General features: G+C 43.0%; 1 protein-coding gene across 4 annotated transcripts in view; it reads right to left on the bottom strand.

Annotated features, from left to right (window-relative positions):
- LOC118232257 (muscarinic acetylcholine receptor M2-like) overlaps positions 1-19,777 on the bottom strand; it is an 83,525-nt gene that overhangs the window by 9,282 nt on the left and 54,466 nt on the right. The gene's annotated exons all lie outside the window — the stretch shown is intronic.

Here is a 19,777-nt window from a genome sequence, read left to right as displayed (position 1 = left end):
AATATACTCCATCGGGCGAATGTAGATAATGTGCTAAGTTTTTTGTTTCTTGCGAAATATTTGAAAAAGAGCAGAGAAGAAAATATGAAACCAAAACCTACATAAGTTTACTTCAGAAGGTTTCATCTTGTAATAATGAATATGTCTTGATGTTCACCATTACATGAAGCTTCGAGGAAAATTGTCACAAAATATTCCATCTGCCTTTCCCCCAAGCTAGTTGCAGTGTACTAGACAGCACAGTACTAGAGGCAATGGACAATCTCAGATGACTCATTAGGACTTTGCTGCATTAAATCTTTAAAACCTTTCAAATACCAAGTGGATAACATGAAGAGAGACAATTTCAACTAACATTTAATCTTGAAAGATTTTTCTTGCTTTAAGATGTATTTAGAATTCAGCGAGCACATTCTCCTTTGATTTTACACTGCCTACACACACTTGCCTTTAACCTCAACAATTGCTGTTCATTTAGTGCCAAATGCCTTCCATCTATTAATGCCTTCTATCTGCTTATCTGAAAAACACCTGACTGGCATGCAATCATTAAAAAAAAACATTTCTCTGACAAGACTGGACTGGAAGACAGAAGCTGTCTTCACAACCGTGATTAAAGTTCCATTCAGCCCACTTAAGAGGATGGCTTGAGGACACAATGAATAGCAGAAGACCATGGGTGGTCCAATTAAGTGATTTGTTAAAAAATCTAATCCCATATAATTAACATGTGTCATAACATCTAACAAATGAAACGTTCAGTGCGAGGCAGCAAAAGTTGAAGTTAATTAAACTTTGCCGCAAGTCCCACCTGACTGTCTCCTGAGCTGCCTTTTTCCATTACACAAGACTGATCTGCTGTCGCCTTCTTGTTGAAAAAAAGAAAAGAAAAAAAGACAGATTTCCAGTTTTTGCGCATCTCTGCGTACATGTGTGTTTCTGCATGTCACTCAAGGACCAGTTTAACGGCAGGAATTCCGACGATGCTATTCAGCCCCTTCTTGTCCTGTGGGAGATGAGCGCTGGCTTAAAGCATTTCTTTATCCCCCTCCAACGGAGCTAAAGTGTTATCAGTGACAGATACAACACCACTTGTGAAACTAATCTGGGAAAAGGACTGGTGCAGCAGACGTGCCAACACAGCAGGCCTTTCTTCTCTTCCCAGGAATCCTGCCACCAGGATTAGAGCGGGAAGCATTGCGAGGGAATGTGCTGTCTCGCTGGGAACAATCCCTGTACGGCTGCTTGCGAACATGCCACTCGACCCCAGCCTCACATCGAGCTATGTCTCCTAAGAGAATGTTTGCTGTACAAGGTATCCTTGGCCTCTTTCTTAAATTGATGCTGTGATTCCTAAGGGGGCTCTTATTGGCCCAAGAATTCGTGCATCTGCGCTGCAAGCCCCTGTCCCCTGTTGAAAATGACAGCAAAGTGAACCACGCTGTTCTTGCCATGAATCCAATCACCTTATGCAAAACTCCTCTCTGCAACGGCGGCGACATACACCCTTGTACTAATGACAGCTCCTATCTCCAGCCCTCCTCTCTGCTTTGATGTCATATCCTTCCACCTTCTCAATGGCATACACACAAACTGTTTCTGCCTCACAAAACATGTCATCTGGGTATGTTAATGTATCTGAGCCAGGGACCTGTCTCAATGACAGAGAGAGGGAAAAAAACACATTAACTAATATTAAGGTTCCCCTGTTTCCTGTTTGGTCAGTGTAGCATGACCCCCTGCTCTGTGTACCATCATGCCCCCCAGGAATACTGTCTCCAGAGGTGGATCCTAATGCCTGCACTGCTAAATCTGACTATTGAAGGGCAGAGATATGGCTGGTAGCCTGTGACTGCCAAGTATTCTGTGGGATTTCAAAGTCACACACACACACACACACACACATGGTCACTACACTATGGCTTTGTCACCTTGAGCCAGTGCACTATGACTCTATTTCCATTTCTCATTGTGAAATGACCCTGTGACCTTGAGTAACATTGGTACATGGGTAATCACTGTTCTAGGACTCCATCACATTCTTGCCAGGGAAGATCAATAGGATGCAGCCAGTGCTTACAGAGCAGTTAGTGTAATATCATGCAATGTTTCTGCACTATGACTGTCATCTCGCATATGTGTGTTACTGTATGACTCTATCACTTTGAAGTGCTGAGACTTTTCCGTGACCTTGAATCATTTTTCTTGTCATTGTCAGACTGAGCTGTGTAAATCTGCAATGGTTCTCTCAATTGAAGGACCCAGATGGGCAGGGGACAGATGTTTATTCCCCTGTTCCGTCCTTATTGGCGGTACTGCCCCAACCAGATTAACAATGTCCCCACATAACTACAGAAAATCCTGTTATCATCTTTGCCAGAAATCCCTAATCATTGCATTAGCCATGGCACCCCGCTCAACTAATCCCCATAAAATTGTGAAAGTCCAACAAGTGATATCTGAAAAAAACACGCAAACAAAAAAAAAAAGAAGTGGGGTAAAAAAAAAGGCAGAATTTGGGACAGGCTGCAGAGCGGAGGATTATAACATCAGAGCGGTTTCAGACGGCCCTCGCTCTCCGGCTGAGTGCTGCGCATCTGCACTTGTACAGCAGAGATCCTCCTGCGCTCGGACACTAAGCCACTGAGCTGGAGGCTGCTGCAGCAGCTCTCCCTGCCACACCCACTGAGACCGAGATCCCTCGGCCTCCAGAGGGCAGAGCATTTTCGGCACGGGTCGAGGGATCCATTTTGCCAAAATCCTCGAGCAGTTCCGGTCAAACTGTAGATCGCACAGGACAGGCAGATGGAGGTATAACGCCCACTGTGGATGATGTGCAGCACAGCAAGTAACTAAAACCTGTTTTATATAATTTGACTGCATAATCATGTTCCCCGGAAAAATGACTTAGTGTCAACCAGAACCACCATCCTCGTACTAAATTGAGGATGTGCAAGAAATCTTTCAGTATGTCTTCTGACCGTGTCATGGTGACATTACACGGTATACCTGAAGAACGTACGGTTCCCATGCACTAACCAGGATATGGTTGAGAGACTGAGAGACTGCTAGCCTTCAGAAACTGGGAGGTTACATTGGATCAGACAAGGCTTTTGAACCGAAATGTCGGAACATCCTCATTAACAGTGCAATGTCTCCCCGGTGACCGCATCTGACACGTTTGGAGCTGGTTTGATTACGTGCTTTTGCTGTAAGCTGAAAACCCAGCACCTGCCACAGATGTTGACTCCTGTTACAGGGGCTGGCAGACTGAGTGCAGGCCCAGCTTGCCAAAGGTGGGGGGGGGAACAGCCTGGTGCCAGCTGTCAATCACTCCAACTAGTAGGTCCTAAGCAGGGCTGGTGCCACTTGGCCAGACTGTCCTGTCACCTTAGGTCAGTATCCAAGTTTTGTACTGTGAGGGACTCATTTACTCCCATATGCAACGGGATATATTCATATTCAGCCATGTACACATATGTACCAGCAGTGGAACCTTCAGAAAAACCTGAAAAGTTATGTTTAAAATATAAAATGTAAAAAGAAAGAAGGGTCGCACACTCTGTTTACTCCAATGTAGATTTTTATCGCCAACGTTTCAGCAGCAAGCTGCCTTCGTCATTTATAATATTAAATTAACAGTAATTGCTTTCCTATGTGTGTGTGTGCCGTGAAAATGTATATGCATTTGCTTGAATGCATGTTTATGTACAGATGCGCATTTATGCATACAAGTGAGTGTGTGTATTTGTGTTTATGTGTGTATGTACATGCATTAACCAAGTACCGTATGTTTGTTTGCTTATGAATATTTACTGAGTCTTTAACTCAGTGAGCTGATCATATACTATATCTCTAGAAGTGCTTTGAGGACGGTGAGGTTAGCAGACCTTCCTCTATTTTAAATCTGCAAGCATGTGTGCGTGAGAGTGTACATACATGTGTATGTGTGTGTTTGTGCATGTCTGTGTTCAGTGCTTGGGTGAGTGCGTATATGTGTTTTTGTGTGTTTGAGACAGAATGCACATGTGAGTGAGCAAAAGTGTGTGCATGTGTGTGTGTGTGTGTGTGTGTGTGTGTGACAGAGTGAGTGTTTGTATGCATGGATTTGCTTTTATTCAATAGATGCTTCCATTCCATTTCTCTCTTTCCATTTAGCATCTTTGAAAAACACTGAGCATAGGGCTGGCAGAGAGACTGGGAGCCAGTGAAATGAGCACTGTTTTAGGTTTGGACTTCACCGGGCCTGGACCTGGATCACTAGAGCTGAAAATTGCCTCTGCCCCTCTTGAGGGAGGACGGGCGGCTCCTAACACACCTCCTCTACCCTCCTCCCCTGACTGTCACTCAAATTTAATTACGACTAAACTTCAGCAGTCAAATCCCTCCCCTTTACCCCCTTAACTGTGTATTACACAGGGCTCACACACTGTTCCTGTGAATGCATGAGTTCTAATAAGAACAGAATCCGACCAAAATAAAGACACAATAAAAACAATAATTACTGCCCCATAACATTGCCTCGCTCTAACAAACCCCACATGGCTGTCAGTTGATTACATATACTCTCATTAAAAGAGTGTGTTGCGACGTAATTGTGACTGGGGGTAATAAAAGTGGTGCTGTGGCATAATTTGCGGTGTCCCTCTGGGGTACCAAACCACGGTCACCCGGGCCTCCTCGGCACCGTAAATCCCAGCAGTGCAGTTTTGCAGGTTAGGTTTTGCCTGTTTTTATTGCCAGACTTACATTGTAATGGCAGGGGTTAATGCCGGTGTTCATTCTGTTTGTGCCGGGACCTGCCTGGAATACGCAATCTCCATCACCGCACTGCAGTCTCTTTGCAGGGGGAACAGCCCTGCTCAACACTTTCACAATGCTTCCACACAGGGGAGCATGTGCTCTTGCCTTGGGGCGTGCCTGTAAGGCCAGTCCACTGAGCGGTACATTTGTGCGCTGTAGTCCCAAAGAGTGATACAGCACCAGATGCGCTCAAAATAAAATTTTAAATGTTTGGAGCTCTGAACCAGGACATTGTTCTAGGAGCCTTGGAACAGTAACACTTTAGAAGGAGTTAACATTTGCCACACCCTACGAAAGAAAAGCGCATTTTCTCCTCTGCTGTATCCGCAGAAAGCCGTTTCTGCTAGTGTCTAAATATAATTCTGTTTCTGACCATCTGCTTGTGTGAACAATGCTCTGCCCATGCCAATATCCTGTGACTTGTGCAAAAAGTGATACGAATGCACCGAGAATGCACTGGGCCAGGACATGAAATAGTGATTTGTTGATAGTAATTCTCTTGTTGCCTGCTGAGGATCATCTGCTGTTGCTCAGTAGCTGTGGGCTGGCTTGTGTAAATATTGTCTCGTCTCCTACTGGGCTAGAGTGCGTAGCAAGCGCTCGTCTGGAAGAGTTAGTGAGCTGCAGTGCCTGGCGAGAGCATTACTGTACACTGGAGGAGGCTGTGAGCTGGAGTGTGCAGTTAGCACACTATACTGGAGGAGGCTGTGAGCTGCAGTGTGTAGTTAGCACACTGTACTGGAGGAGGCTCTGAGCTGGCATGTGCTAACTACCCACTGCAGCTCATAGACTCCTCCAGTATAGTGTGCCAACTACACACTCCAGCTCATAGTATAGTGTGCTAACTACACACTGCAGCTCATAGCCTCCTCCAGTATAGTGTGCTAATTACACACTGCAGCTTGTAGCCTCCTCCGGTGGAGTGTGTAGTCAGTGGGCTCTGTTGACAGATGCCTGAAAAGATGCCTGGCGAGCTGGAAGAACAGAGTGTCTCCTCCTCTGTGGACAGAGTCAACAAGCCGCTCACATCCAAATCATTTGTTGCTATGCTCCTAAATGTATTTAGAAAGAGACAGTGTGAAATATGGAGTGGCAGAGAAAGAAATTGATTTGCAGAGGAGAAAAAAAAAGAAGAGACAGACAAATTCTTAGTGTAAAGCCCTCTCTGATAGAATACTTTTAACTCTGTTTGATTTGACTTAAAACTGGCGCCTTTTCTCTTCAGAGAAATATGGGCATGTAGCCAAGGTAGCAAACTGAAACTGAGGGGGGGGGGGGGGGGGGCTCAGAGAACTTGGAGATACAGTGAGCGAGGGAGCTGGAGTGAATGAACAACAAAGGACAAAGGGAGAGGGATGGAGAGAGAAGGTGATAAGATATACAAAGAAAAAATAACATGACAGGATGGGAATATGGGGATAGAGGAATATGGAGATACATTTTTTATGAAAAGGTTTTAAAGGATGGATGTCTAAGATACTGTGCTTGCACATTGCAGATACGTAATAAGTCTAGGAGACTGAGAAATGCTAATTCTTTTGATCCCAAATGCTTTTCTCGTGTTGGAGTTGACGCAGGTGTGGGGAATTTGTGTTTAAGTGGACACTCCAGTGTAACCTCAAATGAAAGTTTGAGTTCACTATCCAGCTGCATATGAAAAAAAAAACCAGATGGGCTTTTTAAATCAAGGGATTTGCACACCAACCACCCAATGCAACAGGAAATGAAAATGTCTTGATAGGGGAAGTGACACAGTGATCCCAACAATCTGTCACTTCCCACATTCCCATCTGCGGCGACAAATTGCCTGATGACGATGCTTATCTGCAGCCTCAGATTCAAAGAAATCCGCGTGTTGGTTTCTGTGCAGTACGTGCCCATTCCTTTTGATTTCACTTTCATCTGTCAAACCGCACACAGTTGGAATGTGAGGCGTGCTGTGGCTTCCTCTGGAAATCAGGCACACTTTCAGACCTGCCGTTTTTGATCCGGTTTCTAGTAACGTAATGATAGACACCTGTCACTAAGAATCGACTGCGCCTTCAGTCTCCCCGTTGCTTACTATCAGATACGCAATGTTTTACAAGCGTTCGCTAGATGTGTTTTCGCTGTGAAAATCCTTCCATGGGAGGGATGTGCGACGCGCTGCTTGGATACTGATGGATGCGACTTTGGCGTGTCGAGCGGGGCAGATTAATGGGGCGGTAATGAGCGGTAAATTACTGTCAAGTTGGTGGAAAAACACGTTGACACGGGATAAGCAAACAGTGACCGCCGGACGGTGCTGAGAACGTCACGGGACTATTTGTGTTTCAGTAATTTGCCTATAATGAGTAGATGACAAGAGACAAACATACATGCAGGGCAGAAGTGTGGACTGAAAACAGATTATGATGTCATCTAGTTCATGGATATTCCTCCAGGCCACATCTGAAACAAACATATTGCATGGCATATCTGCAGGATATTAAAAGTGCACGCCATATATACAGTATATAATCTGATACCTCGGCATATGCCTATTAATAAAACATGAGCATTGTTGAAAAAGACAAAGAACAGATTTAGCCCCCGGAACTCAGCTGGAAGGTATGATCTTGGAGGCACAGTCACCTTGATCCTTGCTGACAGGCTGCAGTAGTGTCTTTGACACTCTCCCATCTGCTAGTGTCAGTCTTCACTGCCAGCTTTAACCTGACCTCATTGCACACGCACACACACACACACACACACTGTCACACACACCCACCAAACACACACACGCGGGTATCCCAGGTATACAAGGTTAATTTAAACTTTATGTCTGGTCCTGATGGAACTGCTGAACTGTGAGGCAACTGCGTCATACCCACAAATACCACAAAATCCCCCTGTCTGGGCTGCTACCACTCCTGATCATAATCCCGACAATATACCTGTACCCTTAATAAGGTACCAATCGCTATTCCTCCCCAGCTCGCAGAACGGGCCCGAAGACCAGCCTCTCAGCACATGTGCATATCCGTGTGGATTTCTGCGCCATCTGTGAGAAATTATGTTGTCACCGTGACCTTTATTCCCCCCGGCCTCTGGTGACGCATGCACCCCGAACCTTCAAAGCTCGCAGGCTCTGTCTCCATCACCAGTGCCGTTGTGACGAATGATATTCCGTCGCACTATAAGAGGATCAATGGCAGAGCGGTATGACACAGTGGAGCTTTTCAAATTCTGCATGATAATGGCTTATGTACAGGGGATTATCATCCTGAAATTAAGACAACAAATCTCAATGTTATATTATGCTGGACAATGAGATACAGATGTCCTATGATTTACTGTATTCGTTGGTTCTCTCCCCCAGCCTGAATTGCAAAGTGTACTTAATTTTTGCAGTGTTATCTATTTGAACAGTTAAGCACATTTATGGAAATTACTCTGCTCAGCAGTGAAACTACAGTGCCCCACCATGGTCCTTAATCACAATGAATATTGTCCATCTTGTTTTAAAGATTTGGTCTGTTGTTGCATTTACTTAATGTGATTGCATAAGGGCATAATTAAAGTCCTTTTAAGGGTAATATGATTAAAGTAGCCCTTCCATCCCGTCACAAATGTGTGATCACAATAAAAATGTAATGGCATTAATGGATTGCAATAAAAAATGACAAGAGCTACCCTTGTTAAAGGCTCAGTGAAGACATAATTCGTTGAGAGGATGAGGCAGTTCCTCCACAGAACCTGGGAGAACAGCTCAAATTGCATGACACACTGCACGGGACAGCCAAGAATTACACAGAGATCTGTCTGTGGCCTTGAAAAACAGTAGAGATACCAACAGGGAGTTTAGAAGAGGGTCTCTTGAGAAAAGAGGATCAGACAAGTCCATTTCCTCTTGTCGCATCAACTGCCCCGACATCCACTTGACAAACACATTCATGTTGTATTGCCAAACGCTCCCGATCTTGCTTTTCATGTCTCATCACTGCAATCACAATTTAACTACAATAGAAATATGCCACATTGTGTTTGCATTGTCAAACGGGTCGTAAGGCATGATTGGCACTTGAGTGTCCTGGACACTTCTCTGTAGGCATTTTTGGTAGATGGGGGTGTGCACTCACATACATTGTACACATGCCTTTTGTTAAATACAAACTACTGCATGAGCTCCCCATCAAATCGTTGGCTTTTTGAATTGACATCCTTTATCTGTCATAATAGCGCACCAGTCTAAATCCAGTTTTAAGTAAATTTAGCAATGTTAAGTGCACTTTCGAATAAGAACAAATCCAATCAATCCCACGATTAAGTATCCAATTTCACAATAAGATCCTTCTCCGACAATGAAAAATTAGCGGTATAGAGATGATAATGACAATGGCGATAACGATAATGACGGTGATGAGAAGAAAGAGAATAGCACATTATGATGATTAATTTTTTTTTTCCTGGAGAGGTGCTATTGCAACTGCAAATATTCGCAGTAATGTGTAATTCTGCCTCGGTTATTCTGCGGGCAGACTCAGCTCGGCTCTGTGCTGGGAACCCCTCGGGCTCCTTCTCTGTCACACTGTCGCAGGTATCAGAGCTCTCCGCGGCGCCTTTACGATGATTACCGCGCGCTAAAACGGGCCATTATCAACACACGCAGACGTGTTACTTAACATTTCCATTTGGCCGTCCAGTCATCTTGCTGGCTGAGTGCCGCGGTCCTGAGCCAGGACTGACACGTCTGTGAGGATATATAACGGTGAAGAGGAGGTGTGTGTGGCAAAAACACACGCACGCACATGTGCGCACGTACACTAACACACACACACACGCACATGGGTTCATGTACACAGACGCACATACACATGCATGCACATGCACACACAGTGCATATCTATACACCCTTATTAGTTGTACTGTACCGGCAGACTGAAAATTTGACCATTTCTCACTGGTCCCAAAAGCAAACATATCATTACAGTATGTTTGCTCCTTAGCAATTCAGTTGGTAATGGTGATATTCAGTTGGTAAACACCCAGTATCAGAATCCAACCATAAATGGTAGTCTCCGGGCGATAGGGCTCAGCACTAATCAGTGCTAGCATTCTCCTGCAGTGCTGCAAAGATTGCTGAGTGCAATATTGTTTCTGGTTCACCACAAATACACAGCATTCATGAGTTCATGTGGGTATGTGGGTGCAGGTGTTACAAGGGTTACTCAAGGTGCATTATTGGTCATTTATAATTGTGGAGAAATGAAAAGGGGGAAAACTGTAAAAAAAAACAATAAAAAAAACAAAAAAAAAAGAGAAAAGAAACCATCATGTTCTGTCCAAACCTGTCATATAATTTCAGTTAAACAACTTGTTGCTACTGATAGCTGTTGTGGGGGTTGCATTCGTACAAGCAGGGATACTGATTAGCAGATAGACACACACACACACACACACTACCTGAATACACCACACATATTCAAACACATGTCTTCCTCCTGCTAGATATAGCAGAGGTATTGAAACAATAAAATACTATCCATCTCCAAAATGCATATCTTTGCAGCCGGTGAAATTTCAAATTCACAGCAAACAGCCAGTCCATCTGATGATATCCTCATATAATGCTTTAAATGAAATAGTTGACACATCTCATTGGTATTGCATTCACACAGACTGTGGAAATTCACATTGTCTGTCCTTTTGTCATCACGATCTCCTCATGCTGTGTGTGTATCTCTCGGTTCAATGTGTGGCAATAAACAGGTCTGCCGCATTCACTGCCCGAGCCTGTTATTACTTCACACTACACTTTGGGACGGCGCTACTTTGGATCTGAATACATCACCATTTTATAGGCAAATTGCTTTCTGTTTCCCCTTTGAACCGGGCCTAATGATACAGCATTCAGGTTGAAGGTTCTCCAAATGGATAAACTCCCGTTCTATTTACTCAATCCATGGCTACAGAATGATATGCTATTACGATAGCCAACCAATTACTCTTTCTTTGAATTAACTCCATTGCAGGTCTGAGTGGTGTGACCTAGGCGGGTTTGTGCAGGTAATCTGAGGTAAAGGTTTTGCACAAAGGCCTTTTCAAAAACCAGCATTGTCCACTGTCAATAACCTTGATTAGAAATACTTTTACATTAACTGACTTCAAATTAGGGTAACATATTGAGGAGCATGTATAAAAAAAGTGGTTGATGCACAATGAAGAAAATTTTACCTTAATTTTATATATTGCTTTTATTATTCTTAAATTCAAAATTTTAACCAAACATTTTACATGGCAAATTGCACTTTTATACAATTTATACAATTTATCAACACACCCTTTTGTTTTGCTGATAAATGGCATAATAGTATTGAGTTCTAAAGCAATGCCTCCACTGTAAACTCTTTAAATAAACTGGGCTATGCTATGGACCATACAATGGCAGTATACAGCACATTTCTTTACCTTTTCTGCTGAACACTCTTTTTGAATGTTTGTATGTTCACACAAGCACATACCTAACTTTTTCAAATCTCGCTCAGTCAGTATACATCATAATGAGCCAAAACGGAGTGTGCATTTTGTTTGCTAATATAATGTAAATGTGTAAATGCAACCTGTAAACTCAGTGATGTATTGCTTCAAGCTAATTAATTAGGCTACATTTCCACATACTGTTAGGGGTGTTGAATTAATTAGCTTTTTATGAAGGGTTGGAAGCCCATCAAAACAGAATGAGTGACACAAGGGAAACCATGTTTTAAAAGGGGGATATTTAAACAGAGACAAGTGAGGACTCAAACCACTGGACTTTTCTTTCACTTGTTATAGTCCTTGAGTGCCACAAGTTGAGAGATACAGTTTCCTGCATTTTGCATTCCTGTAAAAGTTTAAAGGAAACAAAGCAAATGCACCTATCCTCAGAGGTGAGATTTCATTTAAATATCAAACCGGATAATGACAGTTGCTTCACATTGATGGCCTGAATGGGCGATGAGGGCTCAGTGCAGCTGCACTTTTGTACAAACTGGAGCTGTTGTTTTCTCTGCTTTTAAATATGTAATGCAGAGCAATTATAACCAGCCCTTACCCTACACTTCAGTTCAATGGCTATACTTAAAGATTAAAGGGAACGGATCCATAAATATAAGTCTGCATAAATACAGTACAAAGAGAATATGCATTATGTATAAACACCGAGCAAATGAGGAATAACACTATTCTCTGTGACTGAGCACACATTACGCAGGCTAATGAGGTTAAATGTGCAAGTGCTCTGTTTTGAATGCAACTGATTCTAATTGGAACAGAAAGTGATTTATAACCTGTTTTATTGAAAGTGCGCGCAGTTAATTGTGGACTGAAACTTGTGTCCCCGTGTGGGGAGAGATTTGGGGGGATTTTGTGTAAAAAATCCACAGAACGGATGGAAGAGCCAATGTACAGTAGTACTGAGAGCAAAGGAAATGGCCGCATTCATTCATTTAGCAGATGGTTTTTTCTGCACAAAATGCCATGACCCTGGCCTCAGGCCGACCGAAGTATAAATTAGCTGCAGCATTCCAGCCCCAGAAATGTAGACAGCTTACATTCTGTACCCCAAGAGCAATTCACCGCCATTCATTGCTGGAGGAACCAACATATTTATTTACACAGCAGCAAAAAAGAAACTGTGATTTTAATCATTTGATATTTGCAAATAAAGGAAAATATTTTATATTTTTGTGAAGCAGTACATTGACTAGAGTTATAGCTTTGCAATGATTACAAAAAATATAATGTATCAGTTTATCATTAAGTTATTATAATATATAGTGGCCTGAATTAATATGTCCTTAGATTTTACAAATAATTACATGTTGAAGATAAAACTGAGAAAAAATTACTATTTGTAATCGTAGTGGTTAAAAGAGTCATAGTGGTTGTAGTCTTCCTCTTGTATTAATGCTTGGAGACCAGCAGTGGCAAAAAATGATAAGCTGTCTATGCTCCTGTGGATGTTAAATACTATAAATAATTTATGCTTTGGCAAGACGAGGTTGATGCGATAGGGCGAAAAAATAGTGTCCGTAGTATATGATTGTGTGTGTCAAGATAGACACTTCAGGTGCAAGGTTGAATATCTGGTACAGGAACACGTATGTATTTTACGCAGGAAACATTGTTACAGTTGACTGCTGTCCACTGACGTTTGGCCCGAAATGCTGCATGGAAATACTATCCCCTTTATTCTTCAGGCTACTGACAGAAAGCATACAATAGTTTAATTAAAGGCCAAGGTCAATTCAAAGACTATTGTCAATTAACTTTACAAATTACTATAATCTATACAAAATTATATTATTAATTTACTTTACAAATTACTATTATCAATTTACTTTACAAAGTTATATAACCTGTTGACTTTACAGATGTCAGTATACACACATTTTGTGTGCAAGACTTCAGGTTTGTCAGAGTCCACTACTGTAGGAGCTGTCAAGTGCTCCTCTTAGCCATCGATAACGCGGTGGGCTGAAGTACACTTGAGTTGGGCCTCTCAGGGTTCATTGTGGATCTCAACTCAAAATTCCCAGAGGGGACCTTTTCTCTGTGACAAACCCGAAATGTGGCTCCCTGTAATGAATCAAAACCACACAACCCTGCCTGCACTCTCAGGGTGGGACGGTTGGGAAGCAGCTGAAGCTAGAAGGTTTTTATTGTGGACACATTGTTTCAGAGACATGGACAGATGCCTGGTCATCAAAGCAATTTCACATCACAGATGTGTCAAGGAAACACATTTTTGGTGACTTATGATGTTTATGCTTATGTGTTGGGGGGAGTAAAAGGGTAATAGAAAAAAAAATGTTCTAAAATCTAAAAATTCTAAAAATTGCAAAAGGTTTTTCTTTGTGAATGAAGGGTGTTCCACTCTCCCTCCCTCCTTCCTTCCTTCCCTCCATTCTTTCTTCCTTCCTTCAGGACAGGGCTCAGTGAATCTGAGCATCTGTCTCCTCCATCTTAACTGTGCCTCTGCGGCAGCGTTCTGCCTCCATCACGACCACTACCCGGCTGTCCTGTCCCTGCCTCCACCTCCAAACACTGCCGTGATGCATGGCTCCCGAGCTCTCACTAGATGGAATGCTGAGGCGCTCATTAAGATGCAGGAAGATAGCAAAAATGAAAAAGGAGGAAAAAAGAATGAAAGAGTCAGAGAGATAAAACCTTTACCCGCTGGATTTGTTCCACTTCATTGTTTTGGTGTTTTCAACCGTTTCAATCGGCTCTTTCTTTCAGCCTCTGTTCTGATGCACTGAGTCAAGCTGCACGACGAAGGGAACTCATGGCACCCTTAGTGGGCTGGTGTTTTTTGGTCTCTTCGACACTCGGCAATTCGGGAATAACAGAATGGCAAATGCAGAACATGCATGCAGGTGTGAAGATCGAGGAAAAAACTGAGGGAAAAAAGACTGCAAAATGTTCTCCATCTCCAGATGGAATATTTGTAATGAGAAAACAGTTTATGTCTCTCTTCAAAAACACTTCTAAACAACTAAAATGCATTCTGTTTATCAGCCCACAACCGGGGAAGGGGGGAGAGTGGGAGCGGGGGGCATTTAAGGACATGCATTCTCGCTGCCTGTCTCCAATCCAAGGAATCGGTCTATTTCCTTCCAGCTTTGCCAGCATTTAAAGGGGCAAGAATTGGGGTGAGGAAGAAGAGCTGCCTGCCTTATGATGGATTACCACTTTCCCTCCAAAACAACACCAAACGCCTATGGTGAAGCAAGAACAACAATCTGTCTGATGCTAATCCATTTAATTCAACCTTGATCCCCGCATCTGATGCTTGCAGCACAACCAGGAAGGTCACGCTGTTATTCCAGGTGCTATGCATTAATATGATCCTGACAGAAACCACTTAAGAGGTTTTCCCTCGCATTACCTTACTGTCACTGCTGATGATTTCTTCTTGGACAAAAAAAGCCTTAGTGTAGAGTAACAGCAGACAGGCTGAGATGCAGCCATTTTCATTACTGTTAACAAACAGGTGGGTTCTGCATTGGGCACATCAGTAATATTTCTGATCAGGTACACCTGTGTCTCAGCTTTTGATACTGTGTATAGACAGGCTTCATGTATTGTATTTTCTTAATGCCTCCTCACACCCTTATCAGAGAGAGAGAGAGAGAGAGAGAGAGAGAGAGAGAGAGAGAGAAGCAAAATGTGTTGAGCTGAGTTGTCTTAAGTTCAATTACTTTTGGGGGAAAAAATTACAAATGTAAATGCGTGGGGAAGTAGTAAGTATAGCTACCTTAACATTACCATTGCTTCCTTAGCAGACCCCCTTATCCAGTGCACATACTGTCCTCTTTTAAAGCCAGATGTTCACAGTTCTGAAACAAAGGCACACCCTCCAAATTCCAACCCCATGTTTACACCGGTCTGCACTTGTCCACCTGTCTGAACGGTCTGAAGACAAGTGAACTTAGCCTTTTATTCTCAATCACAACAAATGACTCCAATTAGCTCCCGGTCTCTAATCAAAGCACTTCAGTATTCTGCCAGCATATGCTGTCTGACATTAATTATGCATGTCGTGTATTAAATACTGCAGCTTTGCCCCTATCCCATTTGCATAAATCTGAGAGACCATGTCCCTGCAGGGATGCCATCCGAAACTGTGGCTGCTTAGCTAGTTAGTGATTGTAGTTTCATAAAATGCAATGGGCCGCATGGGAACTCCGTCCTAGCAGGCTGATGAAGCCTCCTGTGATGACACCTCTAATAAAGAGAGCTGAGGCTCAGCTAAGGACACACTTCTATCAGTGATTATCAAGAGAGGCAGAGCAGTCTTTCCAGTCGCTCTCACAGTTGCAAAATGCCCAGGACTCAATCAAAACTGAGTCAATAAAAAGCTGAGCCATCTAAAAGGAAAGTGCTATTCAACCAAACCTGCCAAGTCACCTTAAGGGAAGATAATCAAAATGAAAACTTTCCCCAATGAATCCAGCCCCATATGAAAACTTTTCCCTTAAGTTATCTTGAATTTCTTTTTACTGAATGCAGTATGGAAAATAGGTGATGGGAACTATTAAGAAGGGTTCTGATTGTATTCAGTGGATTGCCCTCGGCCTTCCAGTGGGGGGCGCTGCTCAGTTGCATGGATAACAGCGGTCCTCTGGACTCCAGCACACAAACACTGCGTTGGCGCCTTGAGACACAGCTAATTGTTTCTGCAGATCTGTGGGTGTTAACGAACTTAAGCCGAGAGCAAATTAAAACTTTGCCCCTGTAGCAAAGCATACAATTAAAACACTGATACGGATTTGAAGTTTCAAAAAATTTTTCGACGGATTATGCCACTGGGAACCTGCCATCACATCTGATCGCATAATTGGTGATTTAACTGGTGCGTCAGGGGTTTGATTTAATATGGCCTCTGGTCAAAACAGATGCCTTGAAAAGGCCAAATTCTGACCCGCTCGCTCATCTCTGTTACGCAGGCCGACTCTCGATGACAGGGCTACTGTATTTAATGAGCGCAGAATCCCCTCTGAACACAAAGCAAGAACACATGCAGTGACATGGGGCTGGAGTTTCTTATTAGCATGCAGACCACATTTAGGATGAGGCTCACTGTAACCACCAGAGCAATGTGTCCTTAATTTTGAGTCACGAACTGGAATAAGCGTTACAGTTTTGTTTCCCCTGGTGAATGAATGTATGTACATATATTAAACAGAGCACTTGATTCTGGACTCAGCGTTGAGGACACAACGCTTGCAGAGTAGATTGTAGATTCAACATGGATGCAAATCCACAGTCCTCTGCATTTCTTGAATGGGTGGGGGGGGGGGGGGGGCGTAGAGGGACCTTCCCCATGCCAAGCTGCATGTTTTGCTTCATTAATTCCCGCTTCACGGCTTCCTCGACGAGCCTCGCCTCAGCTTTGCATATTGCTCTGAGCTGTCCTAGCAGCGGCCCGTCTGACGTAACATGACCTGACTGGTTCTGTGCCTATGGAGGGGGCACGGGGCCACGGGGGTCCGCATGTATTACTCTTACGGTTCCCGCTATTAGCCAGGGGATTCGCCGGGGAGCGTCGCTGGCTCGGAAATGCCAGGTGAAGACATGTGAGGAGACAGCTCCCCGTGGAAGCTAAGCGCTCCCTCGGAATCCTGACCTACAGTGTTCAGGAGGGGGTGCACAGGCTGCTTGTCCTCAACTCCCTGCCTCTTAGCAACTCAGAACAAACCTGCACTTTGTTTTGTACAGTTTAAATTCAAATTTTTTATTTTAAAACTTTGAACCTAGCCTTCATTTTTTTTGCCTGCGAACTGTGGCGTCTACAGATGTTTAAGTATCCCTGTTCAGGCAAATTCTTTCAAGGTGCCTCTGTCGGGCATTAGCAGTCTTTAGCATTGGGAGGACAGTCTCGCTTTGAGAGCCCAATTATACACAAAACACTAGCCAAGACAACAACAATGCTGATGCCAAATTAATGCCGCGGTGCTGTGTGGAGAATTACGAGACCTGTGTGCTATAAAATGAAACTCTCCTTTTCAGGCCAGGGAGATTAAAGTGCCCCTAATCGGATTGGGAGACAATTGAACGCAGCTGAAGTAATGTATTGGGGAGAGGATCTCTGGCGATGCCTTCTGTTTTTAAACATGCCGCCTCACAATGTGAAGGCACCGCTCGCTCATTCGGAGAGGCAATGCGGGTGAGTGAGCGTCCTCCGTTGCATCCTCTCCCTTTCTCTGAAATCACAGAGAGCAGCTGGTGGCATCGAGTCTCTGTATAACAAACAACATGACCAAACGTACAGCTAATCCTTTCTGGGACTCTTGATCTCTTAAACTGCAGGAGTAATTGACTCTCCTTTGATTGTAGATCTCCACCAGGCAGAGTCAATACAGCCCAAAAAAAAAACAAACAAAAAAACCGCAGCGTTCAGCCTGTAAGCTTGTCCATTACATTGAGTATCTCCCCAATATGCACAAATAAAAAAGGGGTGCTCCTCAACAAGGGAGAAAATAACAAGAGAAAAAAAGAAGGGACTTGCCGAACAATAAGCAATCTCTTTTTCAATCTTTGTTTGAGTAAAGCAAGACAATCTAGAATTTATTTTAGAACATTTTAAAGTAATGACCTGGTAATATATCGTATAGAAGCACTTAGCATGAAATACAAAAACAGCACATATTTAAAATGAAAATCGCTGCTACAGCTCCTATGATGACTAGTATTTCCCTTCATTCTGTGCCAGTACGCCTGTTCTGTTGTTTCCCATACACCGGACCTATTGATGCCAGCGAGCTACACAAGAATTTGACATCTCGTGATACCCATTCCTGAAACCCAACAGTGAAATTCAACTGTTGTGACAGGCAGGTGACAGAGAAACTGAAATGAGGACCCGAGGTGGTCTTCAAACCCGAGTGCTTATCGGCTACAGTCTTGTCTGGACTCGCTGCGTGAGATTTGGAAAAGCGCTCAGATCATGGGCTGTGGAATTTCTCTGCGAGGGAGCAGACTGGATCCCTCTCCTCAGTGCACGTTCCACTCTTAAACATTTTGCTCTTTGATTGATTTTCCCGAGCATCTGAGGGCAGAGAAGAAAGAGAATGAGCAGAGGGCAGTATTGGAGCGCATCCAGCCGTCGAATGAATTATACATCAGAGACAAGACCTGCCAAAATGAAACCATGTTCATACAATTTCTTGATTTTAAAAACCTCAGCACACATCCCCTCACCCCCCCCACAACTAGGTAGGAATTTTTCACCCAACAGGAGGGTGGGAGAACTGCATTACTGCAAAACTAGATATTGACGTCAGTGCCTCTTGGGGGAAGACATGAAATGTTTGGGAAAGATAATTCAAGAATCTTATTCTTCTTAAGAATATTGTCTTAGATATAATGAAATATAGTTCAAGATAGTTCCACAATGTTAACTGGAAGGAAGAGCAAAATCTTTAACATGTCGCCTTTTTTATTACACAATGTTCAATGACCCATTACTATCAGATAAGTGCTTGATTTTATACTGTAAACGCGCACCAAGTGTTCTTCACCAAGTGTTCTTCAGTGGGGACTCGTGTCCTCGAGTCCCCCCCCCACCCCCCACCACCCTCTCAGTATATGCTTGTGTTCATTTCAGGGACTTTGTAACTCGATAACATTGAGTCTTCATTTTGTTATCAAGAGTTAAGCACAAACCATTTGTGGATGTATTGAATCCTAGGTCTGATTTGGGAATAATTTCTTAAAGTGAGAATGATCTTTTTCTGCAACTAATATGTCTCCTTGGCACATTTACAGCTGCTGAGGTGGGATGCTGGATTCAGGTTAATCTGTCTGAGTACTGGGTACACCCTTTCACACACTTTATTCACCACTGCACACTGTGGAATGAAAATCAGTGGAAGAGCGTTCACTGATAAACATAGTTCACGTTGCCCTGTGTATAGGCTAGGTTTGTAATCCTCTGCATTAAAAAAAACAACTAACAAAAGACAACTTAGATTGCCACTGCATAATGATTTCTGAATTCTGTGACTAAGATTGCCATGAAAATAAAAACTAAAAGACATTTATCATTTTATAAAAACATTTATCTTTTGACAACAAAATCACTAAAAACAACACTAAACACCAGCAATGAAACTGCAACTGGAATGCACTGTTATTCAAAAATGTTTTTGCCAGTACAATATTTATGTAGCTGTCGTCAGCATCCAGGTGCAACAAAAATTGAAACTAGTGCCTACAGTAAAAGCTATGGACCGTGACACTTATGTTGAGTGTGCTGTAAAATAGCACCTTTCACAATACTCATAATCGAGGAATATTCTGAGTTATGCGTCATTCTCTCTGTCTTCAAACAAAAATAAAGTAGGTAAAAATGCATAGACTGTGCTGTTGAGAGAACTAGCTTCAAACAGAAAGGAACAATTACATTTTCATCTGCATTTCAAAGAGCCTGTCAGCATTTGTCACTATTTGTAAAAAAAACCAAACG

This window comes from Anguilla anguilla, chromosome 7 (genome assembly GCF_013347855.1).
Source record: "Anguilla anguilla isolate fAngAng1 chromosome 7, fAngAng1.pri, whole genome shotgun sequence".
NCBI lineage: Eukaryota > Metazoa > Chordata > Actinopteri > Anguilliformes > Anguillidae > Anguilla > Anguilla anguilla.
This window is presented reverse-complemented; position numbering and strand designations above follow the sequence as displayed.